Raw genomic sequence first — 24,013 nt, 5'->3', positions numbered from 1 at the left:
CTACACCTTCTTAAACAATCAGTACTCAATGTGCCTATCAATGGAAACACCCCCTGCGTAACATGGTGCCAAAGTGGAACATCCTCAACCACATTTTTTCCCCATTTTTCTGCCATTATTTTAGCAGGGCCTGTAAGAGGGTAAGTAAAGGTTTTAATTTCCCCGTTTTGTTCCCCATATTTCTAACTGACTGGAGAAAGATGGCATACAGGTCAAACATAAAGGTCAGGCATCACATCAGGCATCACGCATGCGGGGCATGTGACAAGGCATGCACCACCACATTGGCAGCCCCTTTTATGTGGCGGATGTCAAGGTCATACACTTGAAAGAACAGTGACCATCTCACCAGCCTCTGATTACGGCACTTGAGAGATCTGAGGAAAGTGAGAGGGTGCACCACTAATATAAACTTCGAAGTGTTGAAGCGCCTAGATCAGCGCAAGGGCCTCCTTTTCGATGACGGAGTAATTAGCCTGATGACGGTTAAATTTGCGGGAGAAGAAGCCAACTGGCCTCACACCCCCATGATCATCACCCTGCAACAGCACGGCCCCCGCTCCCACCTGACTGGTGTCCACCTGGAGTTCAAGTGGCCTGTCGAACTGTGGAGCCGCCAACACCAGAGCTGAACACAAGAGAGCCTTCACATTATCAAAGGCCTGCTGACACTCGGCTGACCACACAAAATTAACCCCGGCCTTCAACAGCTCAGTCAGCGGGAAGACAACAGTGGAAAAGTTCTTACTGAAACTCCGGTAATAACCCACCAGACCAAGGAATTGTTGCAGCTCCTTTTTTGTCGCAAGCGGGGGATACCTCTCCACTGCAGCAACCGTGGCCTGCACCAGCGCAACCCTGCCCTGCACCAGTGCAACCCTGCCCTGCCCCACTACACGACCCAAGTAAGTGACAGTAGCGCGTACGAACTCGCACTTCGCCAAGTTAACTGTGAGGCACGCCGCAGCCAGCCGGTCGAAGAGGGCACGGATACGTTGGAGATGGGAATGCCAGGTCTCCCTACAAAAAACCACATCATCCAGGTACACCATGCAGCCCTCCAACCCAGACACGACCATGTTCATAAGCCGCTGGAATGTGGCAGGAGCGTTCCTCAAACCAAATGGCATTACAGTGTAATACAGACCCGACAGAGTAATAAAGGCAGATATCTCCTGTGCACGTGGAGACAACGGTACCTGCCAGTACCCTTTAAGGAGATCGAACTTGCTCACAAATTTAGCTGAACCCACCTGATCAACACATTCATTCACGTGCGGTTTTGTTACAGAATTTACTTTTTTCAGGTCGGTACAAAACCTCAGGGTTTTGTGTGGTTTTGGCACTAAAATGCACGGAGACACCCAGCTATATGCCGACGGCACAGCAATATTATGTTTTAACATGTAGTCCACCTCAGCGTCTAAGAACCTGTGCTTCTCAGGAGACATGCGGTAAAATTGTTGTTGAATAGGCAGTGTGTCTCCAACATCAATATCATGCTCAATCCAATCAGTACATGAAGGAGTGTCACCAAACAGACTCGGGTATTTACTCACCAATTCAACCAGCTCAGCACGCTTAGACTCAGACAAATGTGACAACAACATTGGCAGATTACAAAGTGACTGAGTTATTCAAACGACCATATAACAGACGGAACCACCAGCTCCAAAACATGGCTCCGGCACGCCATCCCCATCGTGCGTCAGGGACACTGAGCCGACCACAAGCACCGGGTGCACGTTGTTGCTACCGGACGCATCCGCATCGCTGTCACGCTTGTAATAAGGTTTTAGGAGGTTCACGTGACAAAGCTGCGTGGCTTTTCGCCGCTCCGGCGTTGCAATTAGATAGTTAAGTTCTGAGAGTTTGTCAGTAACAATGAACGGACCGCTAAACTTTGGGTGTGAGAGCCAAAACCTGGTCTCTCGGACTAAACTCCTGCCTGTATGACGATCATAAAGTTTTTTCATTTTATTCTGCGACGCTTGCAGTTTTTCCCTGGCCATACAACCAGCCACAAATAAGCGGTGTCTGAAACCATTTACAAAGTCAACTAAATTTTTAGGAGGCTCGGTGTCAATCCACTTATCCTTTAATGCTGCCAGAGGACCACGCACTGAGTGACTGAACACCAGCTCATTCGGACTAAAACCTGTGCTCTCCTGCACAGCCTCCCTCGCAGCCAACATCAGCCAAGGCAGACCCTCTTCCCAGTCTCGATCTAGCTCGGTACAATACGCACACAGGAGAGACTTCAGAGTTTGATGAAACCGCTCCAAAGCACCCTGGCTTTGTGCGTGATAGGCTAAGGATTGCCTGTGTTTTACCCACAACTGTTTTAACACCTGGCTAAACAGGTGAGACGTGAAGTTAGACCCTTGGTCACTTTGGATAATTTTTGGGATGCTGAAAACAGAAATGAACTGAGTCAGTGTCTTAACTACGGCTTTTTTGTTATTGAACGCAGGGGAAACACAGCAGGGTATTTCGTGCTTTGACACATTACTGTCAACAAATACTTACAGCCAGATTTAGACGGTGACAATGGACTAAGGCAGTCAATGATGAGATGTTCAAATGGCTCGCTCACAGCCGGAATAGGCTGCAGCGGGGCAGGTTTAATGACTTGGTTCGGTTTACCAGTTAATTGGCACACGTGACACATTCGTATGTACGCGGCAACATCTTGCTTGACGCGCGGCCAGAAAAAGTGTTTCAGAATACCAAGATATGTTTTCTTCGTACCAAAATGCCTGCTCTCATTATGAGCTACTTGAAGAACTGCTGGACGAAATTTAGTTGGAACCACCGACTGGTAAGCAGTATCGCCTACAAAGTCATCGCCAAGAGGAATCCACTTTCTGAACAACAAACCGTTATGGATCAGATAGCCACCCGCTGCACTGCTTACCTCAGGGGCAGACAAAACACGGGAGAAAACGTCTTTGAAGGACAGGTCACTCTGCTGCTCATGCAGCAACTCGTCAGGTGACACAGACAATGGGAAGTCGAACAGAGAGGGAACCCCCAACACGACGTCACAGCCCCGCCCCTCAGGCACTGGTTCAGCCTTACTCATTGAACGCGTAACTACACAGGCCGGGGGAACCCCAGACAACTGAGTGTGACCTTCTGCAGCATCCTCAGCCGGGCATGGTGAAGCCCCAGGCGAGGGCGGGACGTCACCCCACACACTGCTACCAGCTAAGCCGTTACCCAAAATTACGTGAACCCCGTCAATGGGTAACACCGGCCGCACCCCAACAGCAACCTCACCATGCACCGGTTCATATCCCAGGACCACCTTATGCACGGGAACCGGCAAAACAGTCAAGCCAATCCCACGACTGAGGATAACATCACCAGTGTCAGAGCCAGTAGACAAAGGCAGCACAGAGTCCACAAGGAAAGAATCATAGGCCGCTGTATCTCTCAAGATCTTTACAGGGACTTTAACATCGTTGCCAACTAGCGACACAAAACCATCTGTGATGAAAGGAGCATAGGCAGCCCAAACATCAGGGTCACACACTTCTGGAGTAGGCAACTTGGAAGCACAGCTAATAACAGGAACAGCCGCCACCGCAGGCTTGATATTAGCTCGAAACCCCTTACTTCTTGCGTGTAACACCGGACAATCGGCCTTCCACTGACCCATTTCGTGACAATAGTTACAGTTTTTGCCTTTGTCAAAGTTAGCACCGGCTTTAGTGTCAAACTTAAAGGAGCCAGCTCTCCCTGACCGCGCCAGATCCCCCACGACAGAGCCGGGATTATTACCTCTCCAGCCGTGGTCATTGCACATCACAGTGCGCTCTTTAAAGTTGCCCTTATGGAGCAGCACAAACTCGTCAGCTGCCACAGCAGCAGCGGCAGCAGTGGTAATATTTCTCTCATTAATGTATGTAGCAATACGACCGGGAAGAACGTTCTTTAACTGTTCCAGCACAACCAAGTCACACAAATCATCGAAAGTTGTCACCTCAAGCGCAGCTATCCAGCTTTTAAAGTGGGATGTAAGATCCTTGGCCAACTCCACAAAAGTGTGGCCAGACCTCTTCTCCCATGACCTGAAACGCTGAAGATATGCCTCAGGCACGAGCTCGTACGCCTTCAGCACCACAGATTTTGTTTTTAGATAGCTGGAACTATCATCTGTGCCCAAAGAGGAATACGCCTCCTGCACTTAACCTGTGAGCGCACACTGGAGCAGCAGTGCGCAGTCCGCATTGGACCAGCCCCTCGCCTTGGAGACGTGCTCAAACAAGATGACAAAAGAGTCCGGGTCTTTCTCATTGGACTGCGGCACCAACCTCAGATTATTTATGCGCACCAGATCCCAGAACCGACATGCCTTGTTCAAGCCTTTTGTCATCTCTCTCTAAAGACAAATGATGGCCTTCCAAATCCAACTTCGCCTTCTCTGTCTGCTGGCGAATCATCTCGCCAAAATGTCCAACCTGTGCTGAGCCTCCAGGCTCTTCTCTTCCCTCAACCCTGGCTGGTGTCATCATCTTTTGTTGGGATTTCGTTTTAGTTGCGCAGTTTGTAGCATACCTGCCGAAAGATGGTGAAAGACTCAACTGATGATTTAATGTTTATTGTTGTTTCATAAACCAGCTCCTTAAACCAACGTGAGAACTGTCAAACAAACAAAAGCAAAGCAATATATTTTTGTTTTGTGTCCATAATAAATGGCAACAATCACGGCATTCTCTCATACAACACAGCGTTATACCACGCAATACATCAGCAATTCGCTAAACAAGCAGTCAACAGAGTTAACATATTTTCCTGCACAAATCGATAAATAATTGAGTAAAGACCATAACACACCAACCTTGTGCCTCCTCGGGGGTTGCTAAGATACATGCAGTCTTTGACGTGTTATCCATAAAATTGCCGTTTTAGCCTACCTTAAACTTTTAGCGTCTTGCTGCTAGCTCATTCATACTGTTGTCAAATGGCTTTATTTTTCCTGGCAATACAACACAGGAAGGAAGCAAGTAAGAAATACTGGTCTTCAAAATAAAATCTCACCACTCAGAAACGGAACCACCAGCTCCAAAACAAACGAAAATATACATATAAACAGATGAAATGACATTTTCCTTGAAGCAATCAAAATCATGAAATTCACACATAAGGAAATTACATCAAAAAAAAAATGCTTACAAAGCAGATATTCGTTTCTCAACGTCAACCTATAATCAATGCAAGCTGCCCTCTGGTGGACACAATAAGAAAGAGCAAGCAGAAAACAAAGTGGGCTTGCTACATTCCCACCAAAATTATGAGCGTTCCAAAATAACTTAACTTTTTCACTCTCCTTACAAGTCCATCCTTACCACTGATAGTCTCTATCACTCTTGCGAGTTTCCATTCACCTCTGGGTAACAGTTCATCTTTGTCCATCACTATATCACCCACCATTAGATTTCTCCTTGGCGTGTGCCACCACTGCCTTGTGGTGATGTTGTACAGATATTCTCATTTCCACCTTCTCCAGAACTGTTCTGCTAGAAACTGTATACGACGCCATCTTTTTGCTCCATACAAGTCCTCTCTAGGAAACATATCTGGTGGAGGGAGTGCTGTACTGGACTTCATGTTGATCAGATGATTGTGGGTGAGTGGTTCAAGGCTGTCAGGGCAGTTTAAGTTATCCACAGTGAGGGGTCGACTGTTAACTATGGCCGTAGCTTCGTACAATACAGTCCATAATGAAGCATCATTGAGTCTGCCTTGACAGGGTAGAGCTCAGAATGCCTTTGACAGTCTTTATCTGGCTTTCCCACACGCCCCCTGCGTGACTTGAGTGGGGTGCATTCATGACAAGTCACACTGTTTCTGTGACAGGAATGTGCTCAGTCTTTGTGTGTCAAGCTCTTGTAGAGCTATAGGTCAAGGTCAAGGTCAAGGTCAATTTTATTTATATAGCACATTTAGAAACAACCAAAGTTGACCAAAGTGCTTTACAGACTTCTAAGCACTGCAAGAAGAACATACAAAACAATACATATACAAACATACAAAACAACATATATGCAGCCAGGATGTCAGCGCCCAACCGAACTGAAAGCCACTGAGTAAAGATGGGTCTTCAGCCGGGACTTAAAAGATTCCGTGGTCCGAGCAGCCCTAATGTCCAGCGGCAGGCTGTTCCAGAGCTTGGGGGCTGCCACTGAAAAGGCTCGGTCACCTTTAGTCCTGAGTCTGGATCTGGGGACCTCCAGGACCACTTGACTGGACGACCTCAGTTCTTTAATAGGTTTGTGGACCTGAATAAGGTCTGCTAAATAATGGGGGGCCAACCCATGTAAAACTTTAAAAACAAGAAGTAAAACCTTAAAAACTATTCTAAAATGAACAGGAAGCCAGTGTAGCAATGCCAAGACTGGGGTTATATGCTCCTGCTTTCTGGTCCCAGTTAAAAACCAAGCAGCACCATTTTGGACCAACTGCAGCCGGCGGAGAGACGACTGATCGAGGCCAGGTAGTGAATTCATTCTTAGCACCAACAAAATTAGTGCCTTGATCACACTGAATTTGACAGACCGCACCTTGAACAGCAATGAAGCATTGCAGGGCGTTGATGAAGGTGTCGGTGGACATATCCTCTAACATCTCGATGTGAATGGCTCGTGAACAAAAGCAGGTAAAGAGCAGGCTGTATCGTTTATGCTGTTTCCTTCCCTGTGTAGTCGTGAAAGGACCGAAGCAATCCATCCCACAGTATGTGAACGGGGGGAAGGCCCAATGCGTTCTACAGGTAAGTCACTCATTCTTTGACCCTCTGCAGCTCTCCTGAGTTTATGACAAATCACACACTGATGGATGTATGATGGTTCTCAGAATCAGAATCAGAATCAGAAAATGCTTTATTGCCAAGTACGCTTTTACACATACGAGGAATTTTTTCTGGTGAAATTGGTGCATGACACATCTACTAAAATAAGAGCATAAAATATAACAATTTAAATATATATACACAAGGCTGTTTATGTTGTTGCTGTTCTGCCCTGCTCATTCCCAGAATCCAATATCCGCTGGCTCTGATTTCATTGATTGTGAAGCCTTTCCCTTGATGTTTTGTCTTTTCATGGTTGTGAGCTATTATTAACTTTGTCACATGATGCTCTTTGGGAATGACAATTGGATGCTTGAAAGAGTCAGTGAGTGACGAGTGGCAAAGTCGTCCTCCCACCTTGAGGAGACTGTCTGTGTCAAGAAAAGCATCAAGATGGTGTAATTTGTTACAAAACTGTAGTTGATTATCTTTGCTCAGCAATTTGATTTCCTCTTCATATGATTGCTTTTGCAGATCCTGGATTATGACATGCTCAGCACTTTCTCTTTCGCTTACTGTAGAAAGAGCATGTGATGTGACCTTTTTAGCTCGCCAAAGCAGACGGGCTATGGCTCTGGTAGCTCAGGACCATGATGAGAACTTGGACACAGTCGGCAAGAGTCATTGTTTCTGTGGTTTTTGTTTGTAGGGCTTGTGCCTTTTTGACTTCTGGGTCCCCTATGGATAGGTCTGGCATTGCCTCATTTATCATGGGTTTCTCCTTTTCCCAGAGAAACATGGGGCCAGTAAACCAGTTTGAGGTAATTGTTCATTTACAGTTTTACCTCGGGATGCGCCATCTGCTGGATTCTCATCCGTGGGGACGTAGCGCCATTGCTGGGGGTTTGTGCAGTGGCAGATCTTCTGGACCCGGTTGGCAACAAAGGTGTGAAATCCAGCGTCGTTATTTATGTAGCCTAATACTACCTTTGAGTCCGTCCAAAAGTATTCTTTCCCATCAACAATTCTCAATTCTTCTCTGAGCATATTGCTGATGGAGACTGAAACCACTGCTGTGGTCAATTCGAGTCTTGGTATTGTAGTCACTTTTGCGGGAGAAACACGGGCCTTTCCTATCACTAGTGAGCAATGAATCTCTCCCTTCTTGTTCTTGACTCTCAGATAAGAGCATTGCCCGTATCCGCTTGTGCTCGCATCTGAGAAGTGGTGTAATTCGGTTTCTACAACTCCTCCAAAGTTATCGGGTAAGTAATAGCGAGCTATGTTTATTTTTTGTAGGTTGATGAAGTCACGCTGCCAACTCTCCCACCGTGGTTTTAGCCTTTCTGGCAGGGGTTCATCCCAGCCCGTGCCCTGGTTGCACATTTCTTGGAGGATTCTCTTCCCGTTGAGGACATATGGTGCGAGAAAGCCAAGAGGGTCATATATGGATGCGACAGTAGATAATAGCTTCTACGTGTGGCTGGTTGGTCTTTTAAGGTGCTGTTGAATCTGAAGCTGTCCTCCTTTATACTCCGTTGAATTCTTAAAGCTCGTTCCAGTGTGTCATTGAAGGTTAAGTCCTTTGTCTTTGCCTGTGCCGCACACTCTGATGGGGGTAGGCTCTGTAATACAGCATGCCTACAGAGCCAACAGGTCTGTAGACGATGCAGTCAACTTAGCCCTCCACTTCATCCTCCAGCACCTGGACTCCGCAGGAACCTACGCTAGGATCCTGTTTGTGGATTTCAGCTCTGCCTTCAACACCATCATCCCAACTCTGCTTCAGGAGAAGCTCTCCCAGCTGAGCGTGCCTGACTCCAACTGCAGGTGCATTACAGACTTTACAGACAGGAAACAGTGCGTGAAGCTTGGGAAACACGTCTCCGACGCTAAGACCATCAGCACCGGATCCCCCCAGGGCTGTGTTCTTTCTCCTCTGCTCTTCTCCCTGTACACAAACAGCTGCACCTCCAGTCACCAGTCTGTCAAGCTCCTGAAGTTTGCGGACGACACCACCCTCATCGGACTCATCTCTGATGGCGACGAGTCCGCCTACAGGTGGGAGGTTGACCATCTGGTGACCTGGTGCAACCAGAACAACCTGGAGCTCAATGCTCTAAAGACAGTGGAGATGGTTGTGGACAACAGGAAGAACTCAGCCTCACCTGCCCCCATCACCCTCTGTGACTCCACTATTGACACTGTGGAGTCTTTCCGCTTCCTGGGAACTATCATCTCCCAGGACCTCAAGTGGGAGCCGAACATCAGCTCCCTCATCAGGAAAGCACAGCAGAGGATGTACTTCCTACGGCAGCTGAAGAAATTCAGCCTGCCAAAGACAATGATGGTGCACTTCTACACAGCCATCATTGAGTCCATCCTCACCTCCTCCATCACTGTCTGGTACACTGCTGCCATCGCCAAGGACAAGGGCAGACTGCAGTGTGTCATTCGGTCTGCAGAGAAGGTGATTGGCTGCAATCTCCCATCTCTTCAGGACCTGTACGCCTCCAGGACCCTGAGGCGTGCAGAAAAGATTGTGGCTGATCCCTCTCACCCCGGACACAAACTCTTCGAGTCACTCCCCTCTGGCAGGAGGCTGTGGTCCATCAGGACCAAAACCTCACGCCACAAGAACAGTTTTTTCCCGTCTGCTGTCAGCCTTATCAACAAGGCCCGGAACCCCCCTGACACTCTTCACATTCCACCTCGGACTCATTTTGTCACATTGATATAAATATAACTCCATGTGTTACATTAACGCTCAACTTGGACTTCTTTCTGAAAAACAGTCTGTGTTTCTGGAAAATAGCAAACAACAAAAAACAGACTTGTGTATATATATTTAAATTGTTATATTTTGTGCTCTTATTTTAGTAGATGTGTCATGCATCAATTTCACTGCAACAAATTCCTCGTATGTGTAAAATCGTACTTGGCAATAAAGCTTTTTCTGATTTCTGATTCTGATTCTGATTCTGATTTCTGATTTCTGATGGTTGTTTGACACAAATTTGTGGAGACAAAGACCACCTTGGGCGCATATTTCTCTTGCCTTCTTTGCCAACTGGATGGCCTTTTCCACATTTTCAGTACTTGTGACTCATATGTCATCCACATAAAAGTCTTTTGCAACAAATTGGGCTCCTACTGGATGGGAGTGGCTGTGTTCTTTGGCCAGATATTTTAGTCCATAGTTCACACACCCAGGGGATGACACTGCACCGAAAAGGTGTACTTTCATATGGTACTCCTGAGGTTGTGTAGTTGTTTCTCCGTCTCTCCACCAGAGGAACCGGAGGTAGTTGCGGTCTTCCTCCTGGACGTGAAACTGGTGAAACATTTTCTCTATGTCACATAGAAGAGCAATAGGATGCTGTCTGAACCTTATGAGGATGCCTGTTAGGTTATTGATCATGTCTGGCCCTGGGAGCAGGTGTTCATTTAGGCTTGTGCCACAGTATTTTGCAGAGCAGTCAAACACAATGTGCAGTTTGTCAGGCTTCTGAGGGTGATAGATTCCATGATGCGGAATATACCATCGTTCACCTTGAGCTTCATCTGTGGGCACCTCTTCCACGTCACCCCTCTCTATGATTTCCTTCATGTACATTGTGTAGTCCCTTTTGCATTTCTCACCCTTCCTGAACTTCCGCCGTTGATGACTGAGCCTGATTTCAGCGAGCCTTTTGTTATTGGGTAGGGATGCCTGTTTTTTAAAGGGAAGAGGCATTTCATAATGTCCCTGGGCATTTTTCTTTATACCATCTTTGAGTTTGCTCAAGAACATAAGATCCCCTTGTGAGACAGTTTTGTCATCTCCTTTGGTGTCCTTAAAGTCTGACTCCAGGACACTTATCACATCCACTGGCGTTACTGGAGGGAGTTCCTTTACTGTGACTCTGTGACACAGGCTGAATTGTCTTTCATTAAGACCAGGTGTAGAGCAGCCCACAATGCTCCACCCTAACTACCTACCACAGCGTAGGGCTCATTGTCTGTTCCATCAATCATTTGTCTTGGTTTTATAGCTCTAGGACAGTTATACCCAATGAGGAGCCCCACATCACAGCTCAGAAGAGGTGGCATCTGATCTGCGATTGCTGCTAAGTGAGGCCATTGTTTTGCTGTTTCATGGGTAGGTATGTGATCACGGTTCATGGGGATGTAGTCTTTTGTGTATGAAGGAGGAAGGTCGATGCAAACACCTGAATTATAGCCTCTGACACGGAGTCCATCTACTCTTTCACTTTTCATTATCATGCTCTCTCCCATCATAGTAGTGAGTTTCAGTTGTACAGGGAAGGTGTTTGGTTGTAATTCATCACTTATTTCTCTCTCAATGAAGGTGCTGTTGCTCTGGGTGACTAAAAGTGCATATGTGAGCTTTTCTTTGGATGGCTGTGTGGCAGAGGAGACCCACACAGGGACGACCATGGATGTGCTGCATGACTGACCCTCTTTACTAACACAGAGTGGGCTAGCTGTCAAGATTTCATTTGCACAGTTTGAAGCTGCGTTCACATCAGCTGTAGATTTCTTTCTCTCCATGACTACAGGTCTGTCTTTCTTGTCATGCCTTTTGTAATTCTCATTATGTAGACAGGTGGGATGCCTTCCCTTACATAGCTCGCAAGTGTGACAGTGACGACATTCTTTGGCACCGTGACCTGGTTTGACACATCCATAACACAGCTTATTGTCTTTTATGAATGTTCGTCATTCTTCAAGGGACTTTTCCTTGAAATTTGTGCACTTGGACAGTTGATGCTTGTCGTCTTTGCACCACATGTAGGGAGGCTTTTCTTTTCCATTGTATGACTTTAAGTTTTCAGTGTTTGCATTTGTTTGAGTGCTGAAGACACTTACTTTACTTCCCTTTGTTTTATTTGTGTTTCTTTTGACATAGAATGAGCTAGATGAGTGCAGGGCATGCAGAGAAGTGATTGGGTTACATGCATGCTATCTGCTATCTGGCTTACATGGCAAAATCCTCGAAAGTGGGGAAGTCTCTATCTTCCATGAGGGCCATTAAGACATGACGGTTCCAGCGGGCTGCTAGCCAATCTGTAACTTTCTGAGCTTTTGGTTCTCCTCACAATCATTCAATATTTCTAAACCTTTCACATGAGGCATGGCTTCAGCATCTTTGGCCTGAACCTTTAGCCGTTTTGACAGCTTGTCTCTGAAGGCCCTTTAGATGACAAATGGCTGCCCATAGCGTTGGTTGAGCTTATTCCATGCGTCTCTGTATGCTTCATTATCGTCTCGATAAAAGGTGCCTTCAATACATTTATGAGCAGGGCCACTGACATATTCATTCATTCATTCATTCATCTTCTATACCCGCGCATCCCTTTCAGGGTTGCGGGGGGCTGGAGCCTATCCCAGCTGGCAATGGGCGAGAGGCGGGGTACACCCTGAACCGGTCGCCAGCCGATTGCAGGGCAACATAGACAGACATACAGACATACAACCATTCACACTCACATTCACACCTATGGACAATTTAGAGTCACCAATTAACCTAATGAGCATGTTTTTGGTCTGTGGGAGGAAGCCGGAGTGCCCGGAGAGAACCCACGCATGCACAGGAAGAACATGCAAACTTCACACAGAAAGGCCCTGCCTGACCCAGGGATCGAACCAGTGACCTCCTTGCTGTGAGGCACGCGCACTACTGCCACCGTGCCCCCGCACTGACATATTTCTTTAAGTAATAAAGTTTGTTGGCTGATGAGACCTTTTTTATCTATCAGTGACATGAATGAAGCTCTCCATTCAATGTAGTGGATAGGGTCTCCCCCAAACACTGTGGGCATTGGCATGGGGAGTCTGTTAATGGTTATGCTGTCTTGTATCGCTTGGGCTAGAGAGGAGATGTCAGAGGAGGGATTTGGTGGGACGATGGAAGGATTTTGGTGACACACAAAGGGGATGGCAGGGTCCTGCCTGTTGTACCTACTGTCTTCTTGCTGTGAGGGCTGACTTTCAGTCTCTCTCTCTCTCTCTCTCTCTCTCTCTCTCTCTCTCTGATTTCTCTGTCATAGCTTTCCAGTCTGACACGTGCCACCTCTATGTCCCTTTCTGCTTGCAAACGCTCTAATTCAGACTCCATCATCCTTATGTTTTCTTTCTGCTTTTTTTCTCCCTCCATTAGTTTACATTGAGCCTCCTTTGCAGCGAGCTCTGCGATTGCTTCAGCCCTCTTTGCAGCCATGACTGTTGTTTCAGAGAAGTGACTGCTAGCTGACTGAGAAGCAGTCCCATATATGGAGTGAGCATAGTCATGAGCATGTAACTCACAGAGTTTGCGTCTTTCACGTTCTGTATCAAAGTAATCATCTATTCCTGTTAAGCGCTCACTGATTATTTTCATAATGTCTTTGGTGACTGCCTCACAGGTGTCTATTTTGTGTCTTAGATCAGTGGATAGTGTGGCACTCTGTCTTATTTCATTGTAAACTTTCATGATGTCATCCCTTCCATTTTCAATGGTGTCTGCTATTTTGGCCAGTTCCATATCTGATGCATTTTTCTTTAAGTTTTCTTTGGTTGATCTGATTTGAACTTTCCATTGTTCATAAAGACTAAGCAGTCTCCTTCCTTTTTTACTTTGTTCCTCCTGTTGATAGGTAAGAAACTTCTCTGTGGGTGCACTTGCGTTCTGAACGACGTAATGTCTCTAATTCCTCAGTGTCATCCATTTCGTTTTGAAGCTTAACTAGTTCTTTTCTTTTTCGATTAGCTCCTTTAATTCCTGCCTTGACAAGCCTTCTTCATCCCCTTGATTTAGTAAGCCGCTATGTTCCTCAATTTCTGCCTGTAGTTTATTTATCTGTTCCTTTAAGGCATCCATTTTGACTGTAGTTCTTTTCCTTACTGTCACTTGACCATCACTTTACCATACGATGCTGCAGCGCTGCTCTGTGCCTTGCCGTGCTATTTGACCGTGGAGTTCACAGGCAGAGTGATGTTGCATGTGGTAAAGTTGTCACTGGTCCCTTGCTGGATGAAGTTCTCACTGTAGCATACCTGCCGAAAGATGGTGAAAGACTCGACTGATGGTTTAATGTTTATTGTTGTTTCATAAACCAGCTCCTTAAACCAACGTGAGAACTGTCAAACAAACAAAAGCAAAGCAATATATTTTTGTTTTGTGTCCATAATAAATGGTTAACAATCACGGCACTCTCTCATACAACACAGCGTTATACTAAACAATACATCGGCAATTTGCTAAACAAGTAGTCAACAGAGTTAACATATTTTCCTGCACAAATCGATAAATAATTGAGTAAAGACCATAACACACCAACCTTGTGCCTCCTCGGGGGTTGCTAAGATACATGCAGTCTTTGACGTGTTATCCTTAAGTTGCCGCTTAAGCCTACCTTAAACATTTAGCGTCTTGCCGCTAGCTCATTCATACTGTTGTCAAATGGCTTTATTTTTCCTGGCAATACAACACAGGAAGGAAGCAAGTAAGAAATACTGGTCTTCAAAACAAAATCTCACCACTCAGAAACGGAACCACCAGCTCCAAAACAAACGAAAATATACAACATTTTCCTTGAAGCAATCAAAATCATGAAATTCACACATAAGGAAATTACGCCAAAAAAAAAAAAAATGTTTACAAAGCAGATATTTGTTTCTCAACATCAACCTATAAACAATGCAAGCTGCCCTCTGGTGGACAAAATGAGAGACAGCAAGCACAAAACAAAGTGGGCTTGCTACACAGTTTGATGGACACTTTGTACATTTGTTTTGGTTTGTTTGGTAGCGATTTGATTTGTGATAGTTGGGCACGCGATCCTTTTGTTTCTGTGGCATGTCGCAGCACTATTTGGCTGTTACATGCACACATTTGTTTTTGTTTGCTGGCTGTAGGTGTGTTTCCCTTGCGTAGGGTTTTGTGACTGGTGACGCGGGTTCGGCGGGTGTGTGCGTGTGCATGTGCTTAAAACTGTTTGATGTGCTCCCCGCGCACTCAGGTGTCATTGTTTTGTTGCCACTGGGCATTTGTTTGTGCGTTCGCGGTTTCGGCGCAAAGGGAACAGTACATTGCAGGGTAAGTAATTCTGTGTTATAGTTTGTTTGTGCTTGAATTTGTTTAATTTCTTACCTCAGGCCTGGAGAGGGTGAGTTTTGTCCTGGTACCGGTGGAGGTAGCAGGTTGGCCAGGGGGCAGGTGGTGGTGCTCGTGTGCTTTGTCTGTGGGCCGGCGTGGAGTTTTTCCTTGTAGGCTGTAGCGGCGTTCCCCTTTGGGTTTGTCAGGTGATTGTGATAGTGCTGTGGCCACGCGGTTAAAGCTTTGCTTGGGAGCACATCTGTGGTCCTCGGGAGGGTTGCTAGTTCACTAGTCACCCCCTGACCCATCGGCTTCAGTGCGTAAATACCCACCGTAGGTGCTGCATGAAGACTAGGGGGATAGCGGGTCTGGGTGGTTAGTTAGCGGGGAAACTCCAAGCTGGTGGAGGCCTGGTCCTCCTGGTGCTATCCACAGACATGCCTCCTCCTGCTCCTGTTACCAACCCTGTTGCCAGGCTTGAGGAAAGAGAAGAGCCTGGAGGCTCAGCAAAGGTTGGACATTTATCCTCCTCCAAAGCACCGGGCCCAGGTGCCTCAGATTAATGGCTCCACCCTCCACACATGATCCTCAGGTAGAGACAGAAAGTTAGTGACAATCCCATGTCCATAATCATACGCCCACAGGGTCGTCACAATGGCGAAAAGGAACGGTGACAGCACCGTTCCGTGGGGGGGCCCCTGTGCTGCTGACTACCACATCTGACACACAGCTGTGTAGCCTCACGTACTGCAGTCGGTCAGTGAGGTAGTCAATGGTCCAGGCAGCCAGCTGCTGGTCCACACCAGCCACCTCCATTTTCCCCCGCAGCATTGATGGCTGAATGGTGTTGAAAGCACTGGAGAAGTCAAAAAACATGAGAAGAAGAAGAAGACATCCTTTATTCGTCACACATACAACATGCATTGTATATTTTGGCAACTGGATTTTCCAGGACAAAATTGAGAGCTGAAAATCAGTTTGCGGAGAAATATTCAGACAATAAATGCAAAATATTACTCCTCTTCAAAAAGGATCTCAGAACAGAAAATGCCACTGACAGACCATTAACTTCAAATATGTTGCTGCCTTCAGTGTTCCCTCTACATTTTGCACAATGCACAGAGGTCAACTGCCACTGTTCCACACATGTTTTGCAGTCAATAATGCTTCGGCAACACTCTGTGAAGACCGGCTTATCGATGAACTCTGAAAAATAGAAAGAGAAAAAGTAGTCCTTCTCTGTGTCCCCATCTGTCCTTAATGTGTTTTTAATGTACTGGATGACAGTGTTTTCTTCTTCTTTTTTTACTCAACTTAAATGCTTCAGTGTTCCCATACATTTTTACCAACTCATTTTCAAAACTTTTCCATAATGTTTTACCTCAAGACTTTATCTACATATGGTAGTTTTAAATAAATAGGCTCACATAGTGATCAAAGGGTGCAATAATGAGGCTCTTAGTGGAGGAGAGGAGGATTAGGAAGAGAAGAGGAGATGAGAAGGGGGGGAAACAATAGCCATAAACAGTGTATATTCAACATTTTTCCTGTTAATTTCAAACCATTTCCAGGTCTGGAAAACAGTCTTTCTAATTTAAAAACCTTTCCAGGAATTTCATGACTGTGGGAACCTGGACTTTTAAAAGATTCTTTGCTATTGTATTATTACACAATGGGCTGTTACACAAATGACTGCATCAATACATGTAATAACTGTGGTGGATGAGACACCTTGGTTAGTGAAAAAAAAAATATGTATTTGGAAATATTCAATTCTGGCACACACCAAATATAATGGCTCCAAAATTATTTTAAATGTGGGGCAATACTATCTTTTGCATACTTACTCATACAAACAACACAGCAGAACCCTTGCTTGATGGCCTGTAGCTGGGACGGAGTCAGGATGACTTTTTGAGTGGTAGCCAGATTGGTGAGCTCTCTGATTGCTGCAGTGACATCTGGTAGGCTCTGTGCTGCCGGTACAAGCTCTTCTACTTTCTCAGTGACATCTCCAATGCCTGCAGCATCTTCATCTTTTCGGTTGTTACAAGGAAAAAAAAATAATAGATGTGTACTGGTTGTGATTTAGTGGTTTTGGTAGTTGTGGTGGGGTGGAAGCCTGTCCTTTCTGGGAGGAGGATGAGGATGGGGAGAGGAAGCGGAGGAGGAAAAACATTAGCCAAAAACAGTGTATATTCAAAACTTTTCCAAAGCATTCTCTTAATTCTAAATCATTCCCAGGTCTGGAAAACTCTTTTTTTTTATCAAGAAATTCGTGACCATGGGAACCCTGCATAATGCATTTCATTGTTTGGACAAATAAGAGTACTATGATTGCTTAATATTACCTCGTTTTCCTCCTTTTTTTGTCCTGCAACTCCTGGAAGTCGTGTTCTCATACAGCAAGAATCTTTTGTGCATTTTGTTTCCAGTACTGTGACCCTTTGGAGTGGGGGTGGAAACCAGGAAAAACCAATACAACTTAAGAGGTTGGTCCAGACATGAGGAATCATGTGCCATCTAATATTCAATCGCTAAAGTTAAGACTTAAAAAATTAAATAAAATTAAATGTACCCACCTGTTGTTCCTTCTGACTCCAAAATTGCATTCCCTTGCGCATCAGTCAACACCATGGGGTCATGATTTCCAATGGCATCTTGTACTTTTCCGATGATCCTCTGCAGGGTAGCCTCACATTCCAAAAACCGGACCACCACCGTTCTACTGGGACTCAACCTCCCACCAACCACCTCAGCGAGGTACACTGATCTGTGAAAATATATAAAAATAATTGCTGACACACAGAGCATTCATAATCCTGGCAATGGCTAATGATGATGTATACCAACAATAACTAGAAAATGCAGCAATGATTTTGTTGTGTTTTAAGATGTATGGAAAATACAGTACTTTGAAAAATAGTTTGTGTCTGACATTGTTTTTTCACAGAAAGAGTCAAATATATTTTATTACAATCCTTAAAATTCTGTCTGTTCCTTCTACCTTATTACAAATTCCACAATCTATAAATGTACCAATATTTTTTGTCTCGAAAGTTTAACTGTTGGGCACAAGATGTCTTCAAGCTTCAGGTTTCCATATCACACTTGTTTAAGCTCAACAGACTTGGCTTCCAAACTACTTGTGATTTCACAAATCATGCTCTTAGGCCCCCCTTAAACCTGGATTTTCAATAAGCACAGAGAAACATTCCACTTTCAGCAGACTAATGAGAAACAGCCTTCTGGTGACAAACTGTATATACACATCATTCTGCACAGTGAAGCTCAAACATCCAACTGTTGGAAGAAGAGGAAAAACATTTGAGTGGAGGGGGATGTTTATATTAGGGATACACAATAAATACCTGTTCTGACAAATTATTGGCTAATATCGGCTTATCCAGCAATATCGGTCCATATTGATATCAGGCATATATTAGCAGATAAATATTGGCTATACTAATAAATGATTTGACAGATTGTCACAGCATTTAATTTGAATTCGTAGACAAAATGCTCTATAAAAGTTGTACATTTGTGAAGTTTTTTGATGAACTTTACTAGAAAAACTAAGTGAACATTTTAAGAGTTAAAACTGTTTGTTGCAAGAATGTCAGATCTTTTTCAGTCATGGCTGTGAAATATTAAATCATGCATGCAGTCTCCTCTGCTCTCCACTCAGCCCTCGCCCACCTGGACACAAGAGAATCTTACATGAGAATGTTGTTCACAGATGGCAGTTTACCATCCAACACTGTCATCCCTCAGCAGTTACCAGCTTGGCCTGAGCAACCTCCTCTGGAATTGGTGGCAGGGCTTTGCCACAGAGGGATCACATTCAGCACAGGTCAGCATCAGCAACAGTGATGAGACCAACTACAGGGACGAAGTGAACCCACTGGCCATGTGGTGTGAAAATACCAATCTCTCCCTGAATGTGGGGAAAACAAAGGAGATTGTAATTGACTTCTGGAGAACCCACCCCCAACACCCCCCACTGACCACAAATCATTCTGCTGTGAGAGGGTGAGCAGCACCAAATTACTGAGGACCTCTCCTGAACAACAAACACTGCATCAGTGGCAAACAAAGCCCAGCAGTGCCTCTACTTCCTCCTCAAATTAAAGAGAGCAAGAGCCCCAGCACCCATCGTGTGCTCTTTCTACCAAGGCACCATGCAAGCTCCACCAGAGTAAACTATGTATTCTTACACTTTTTACAATTACAGTTAATTTGTCATTTGGCAGTTGATTTTATCCAAAGCGACGTACATATGAGATTTTCATACATCACAACCTTTTTGTGATCACATTTTATGTCTTGGTACTATTCGGTAGTTTTGTACCCCTGTACTTATTTTAAACACTTGTCCCGTTTTTGTCTTTATTGTTGTATTGTCATTGTTTTTATCTTTATATATATATTTTTTTGCACATGGGGGATCCCTCTTTATGTCCTGTACAAAGTTGATTTTTGACATTGACTCATAGCCCATCTATAGACTTAATTTTACTGTTGAAATATAACAATAACAATTAATATAATGATTTGCATTTTTAAAAATCAGTCAAGACAGAATTCTGTGAAAAGGTTGAACATTCAGGTTGCAGTTTGAAGGTCAAGTGAATTTTATTTAATTTTATTTTCTATATAGCGCCAGCTCACAACATAAGCCATTTGAGAATACCTTTCCTATAGAACAGGTCTATACCTTGTACTTTTATGAAACAAACTAAATAGCCTTATCTTATTTATCTTATTTACCTCTCTCTCTACATGGTCGCGCATTTACAATTCTCCTCTGCTCTCCCCACAGTGGAGTTCCGCTCCGATGTCCATCTGTGACTCACTTTTGGAACATGACCCACCAGTTGAGAATCACTGATTTAGAGGATAGTTGAGAAAAAAAATCAAATGGCCTTGCAGATACAGAGAGCATTAAGAGTCCATAATAAATGAACAGAATGACTAAATTAACCCTTCCCTTCTCATTATCTTTTAATGAGAAGGACCATGACCCACTGAAAACGGGTCCACGACCCACTTTTCGACCGTGACCCACCAGTTGAGAATCACTGATTTAGAGGATAGTTGAGAAAAGAAATCACCACATAGAAATGGTCTTGCAGATACAGAGAGCATTAAGAGTCCATAATAAATTTACCTGGTGTGGGATCAATAACATCTTATCTTGTCTTATGTCAATCATCTTTCATTTCATTCAGTTCATTAATTTCATCACCTAGTGACAACACATCAGTCCTTCTTGTATAGTATCCTTCCTCTGTTATGAAAAATTGCACATCTACACAAAAATTTGTATTAAGTATCTCAGTGAAGCCAAACTGTGAGACTGCACCTTCAGCTCTCTGTGTTTCACTCTGAAAAGAGTGAAACACACTTTTTTATAATTCTTCAAATGACATACTGATATCTCTTTCAGAAGCAAATTTAATATATTCAAGGTACATGTCTGTCCTCACTCATATACTGAATCTCCTCATCAGCATTCTGAATAGCAGATGCTGGCATAAAATACCATCCCTGTAAAAATATATGTAAAACATACACACATTTCAGAGACTCAATTCACTGCACGTGCCTCACAGCAAGAAGGTCACTGGTTCGATCCCCTTCGAGGGCCTTTCTGTGTGAAGTTTGCATGTTCTTCCCATGTATGCGTGGGTTCTCTCGGGCACTCCGGCTTCCTCCACAGACCAAAGACATGCTCATTAGGTTAATTGACTCTAAATTGTCCATAGGTGTGAATGGTTGTTTGTCTGTATATGTTGCCCTGGCTGGCGACCGGTTCAGGGTGTACCCCGCCTCTCACCCATTGACAGCTGGGATAGGCTCCAGCCCCAGGTATGGAAGATGAATGAATGAAGACATGTCCCCAACAATGTCCTCAGTATCTGACACACTGACAGTTTCCTGTATGGCAGTTACTCTATGCAGTAAAAATGTAAAAGAACTTTTAGAGTTGGTATCTTTGAATGAGCCACAACTCACATGTCTGTGTTTACTGGACCTTTGGCAAGTATGGTTATTCATTCATTCATCTTCTTTACCCGCGCATCCCATTTCGGGGTTGCGGGGGGCTGGAGCCTATCCCAGCTAGCAATGGGCGAGAGGCGGGGTACACCCTGAACCGGTCGCAGGGCTACATACACAGACACACAGACAGACAACTCACACTCACACCTACGGACAATTTAGAGACCAATTAACCTAATGAGCATGTTTTTGGTCTGTGGGAGGAAGCCGGAGTGCCCGGAGAGAACCCACACATGCACGGGAAGAACATGCAAACTTCACACAGAAAGGCCCTGCCCGACCCAGGGTTCGAACCAGTGACCTTCTTGCTGTGAGGCACGCGCACTACCTGCTGCGCCACCGTGCCGCCCCAAGTATGGTTAAATGAAGATTTTAAAATGAACAGTTTTGCATGGTTTCACTGGGCAGTTAAAAGTGCTAATTTAATCCGCCACACAGGTGTTCACTTGCATTTTCATGTTGCTATTGCCATATTGCCATATTCTGTGCAACTCACTATGTCCCATTTCAGTCATGCCTGGAAATGGAGACGACATTTTTTCAAAAGCACTTTTGCCAGACTCGCTAATCACAGACTTACAATGTCCCATTATGGTGAGAATGCAGCACATCCAAAAAAAAAAAAAAAAAAACCCACCTGCTTTCAACCTATTTCAACACACATGAAAATACAAGTGAACAGATTGTCCGCAAGTGAATCCCTGCCATATGGTCTCACAGTTTGGCTTCACTGAGGTACTTGATACAAATTTTTGTGTAGATGTGCAATATTTCATAACAGAGGAAGGATAACATACAAGAAGGACTGATTTGTTGTCACTATGATGAATTTAATAAACTCATCCTCATCTCTCATTGCAATGAGAGATGATTGACATAAGACAACATAATACTTTATTGATCCCACACCAGGTAAATTTATTATGGACTCTTAATGTTCTCTGTATCTGCAAGGCCATTTCTATGTGGTGATTTTTTTTCTCAACTATCCTCTAAATCAGTGATTCTCAAAAGTGGGTCACAGATGGGCATCGGGGCAGAACAGACAGAGAGCAGAGGAGAACTGTAAATGTGCGACCATGTAGAGACAGAAGTGACATGCTGTCCTGTAAATAAGATAAATAACTTAAGGCTATTTAGTTTGTTTAATAAAAGGACAAGATATAGACCTGTTCTATATAGGTATTCTCAAATGGCTGATGTTGTGAGCTGGTGCTATGTAGAAAATAAAATTAAATAAAATTCACTTGACCTTCAAACTGCAACCTGACTGTTAGTGGAGGCCCTAAGCCCCAAAAAATAAGCTGTTAACTTCAAGTTATGATGCAAAGGTCCCCTTTGGTATGGAAGTACTTTAGGGTCATAGGAAACATTTTATCCAAAGAGACAAGTTAGATCACCCTTCAGTTTTTTTAATAGCCATTTTTAAAAATGGCCGCCGACAATAAACCACTATTACACCATACCCCATATCTTTGCTTCTGTTAGAGCTATAATCATAATATTGGTGTCAAAGTGTACATTTTTGGGGTCCAGGAATTCAATTAAATAGGTTGCAATGCAAAAAAAACAATGCTTCATTGTTTACCATAACAGCGGGGAGTAAAATATGCAAATTTCAATACAAAATGTACGTTTTAACAGGGTAACTTACCCCCCCACCCCTCCCCCTAAACTTAGATTTACTTTTTCTTTGGTATTGTAAGTACCTGAGGACCATAGGAAATAAATTATCCAAAGAGACAAGTTAGATCACCCTTCAGTTTTTTTATAGACATTTTTAAAAATGGCCACCGACAATAAATCTCTATCACACCAGACCTCATATCCTTGCTTCTGTTAGAGCTATAATAATAATAATGGTGTCAAAGTGCACATTTTTGGGGTCCAGGAATTCAATTAAATGGGTTTCCAGACTATAAAAACTATTATCTTCTCATTACCCTCACAATGGGGGTAATATATGCACATTTAATTAACAAAATAAGTGTCAACAAGGTGAAACGGTCCCTTTATAAAAAAGTAATTAAAAAAAATCAATCAATTTTTTAAAGAGGTACAACCTCTTATGTACATGCTATGTACTCTATGTCTCTGCCTGTATTTGTATCTGTTTGACTGCTATCACCTTTGAGCTGCAGTTGTTGTAGCCAGTTGCAGCCACAAACATTAATTCTACACCAGGCTCTGTGACAGCTGGATGAAATCAGAGGTGACAGAAATCTGTGACACTTTGGGATTCAGTTTGAGGTTTGTATTGCTTTCCTATTTAATACAGAACATTTTAATGTTGCTAACTAACTAGCTAGCTAGCTAGCTAGCTGCTTGTCAAATAGTTAGTTCTAGCTATTATTTAACTGCAAGCACAACATTACTTACTACCTGTAGTTAGCTACCTTTTAGCCAATATCAACAGTAAGCACAACATTGATGACTATCAGTAGGTAGCTAGCTAGCTAGCTAGCCAGCCAATTAGTTAGTTAGATATCTAGCTATTAACAATTGATTTTCTGTGTGAATACTTGTTGTAGTCAACTAGTTAAAACAACTTTATTTCACATTTCAGTAACCATCATGGATACTCGTGACTGGAGTTTATGCTTCATATGTCAGCTACAGAAAACAAATGAAAAATCTGCATGTCCCTCATCATCTATAAAGCTAAGAAACTGCCCTGAAAAGCTGAAACAATGTTACGCAGATGTTATTGCCAACATTCAGGAGCTGAAAGAATTAGGTGATTTGCCTGACTTTGTGGTAGTGGATGAGGTTATTGATGATGGTGTCCAGGATGATGTGCAGCTGATGTATCACATCCACTAGTGTGGCACAAAAACTGCAGGGATGCCATTAATGATCAAAAAGTGGACAGAGCAAGAAGAAGGCATCAAGAGTTTGTGAGCCCAGTAAAAACACGGCGCATGACTAGTGGTGAAATGTGCACTACACAGGCTATACCCTCATGCTCATCTTCATGTGAAGAGATCACACCATGTTTCTTCTGTGGTGAAGTTGGCAACAGAAAAGAACTAAGGAGGGCTTCCACCCTGGGATTGGATCAAAAAGTTAAAGAA

This window comes from Chaetodon auriga, chromosome 12, assembly GCF_051107435.1.
Source record: "Chaetodon auriga isolate fChaAug3 chromosome 12, fChaAug3.hap1, whole genome shotgun sequence".
Taxonomy (NCBI): domain Eukaryota; kingdom Metazoa; phylum Chordata; class Actinopteri; order Chaetodontiformes; family Chaetodontidae; genus Chaetodon; species Chaetodon auriga.
The sequence above is the reverse complement of the archived record's forward strand: the minus strand, read 5'-3'. Positions refer to the sequence as shown.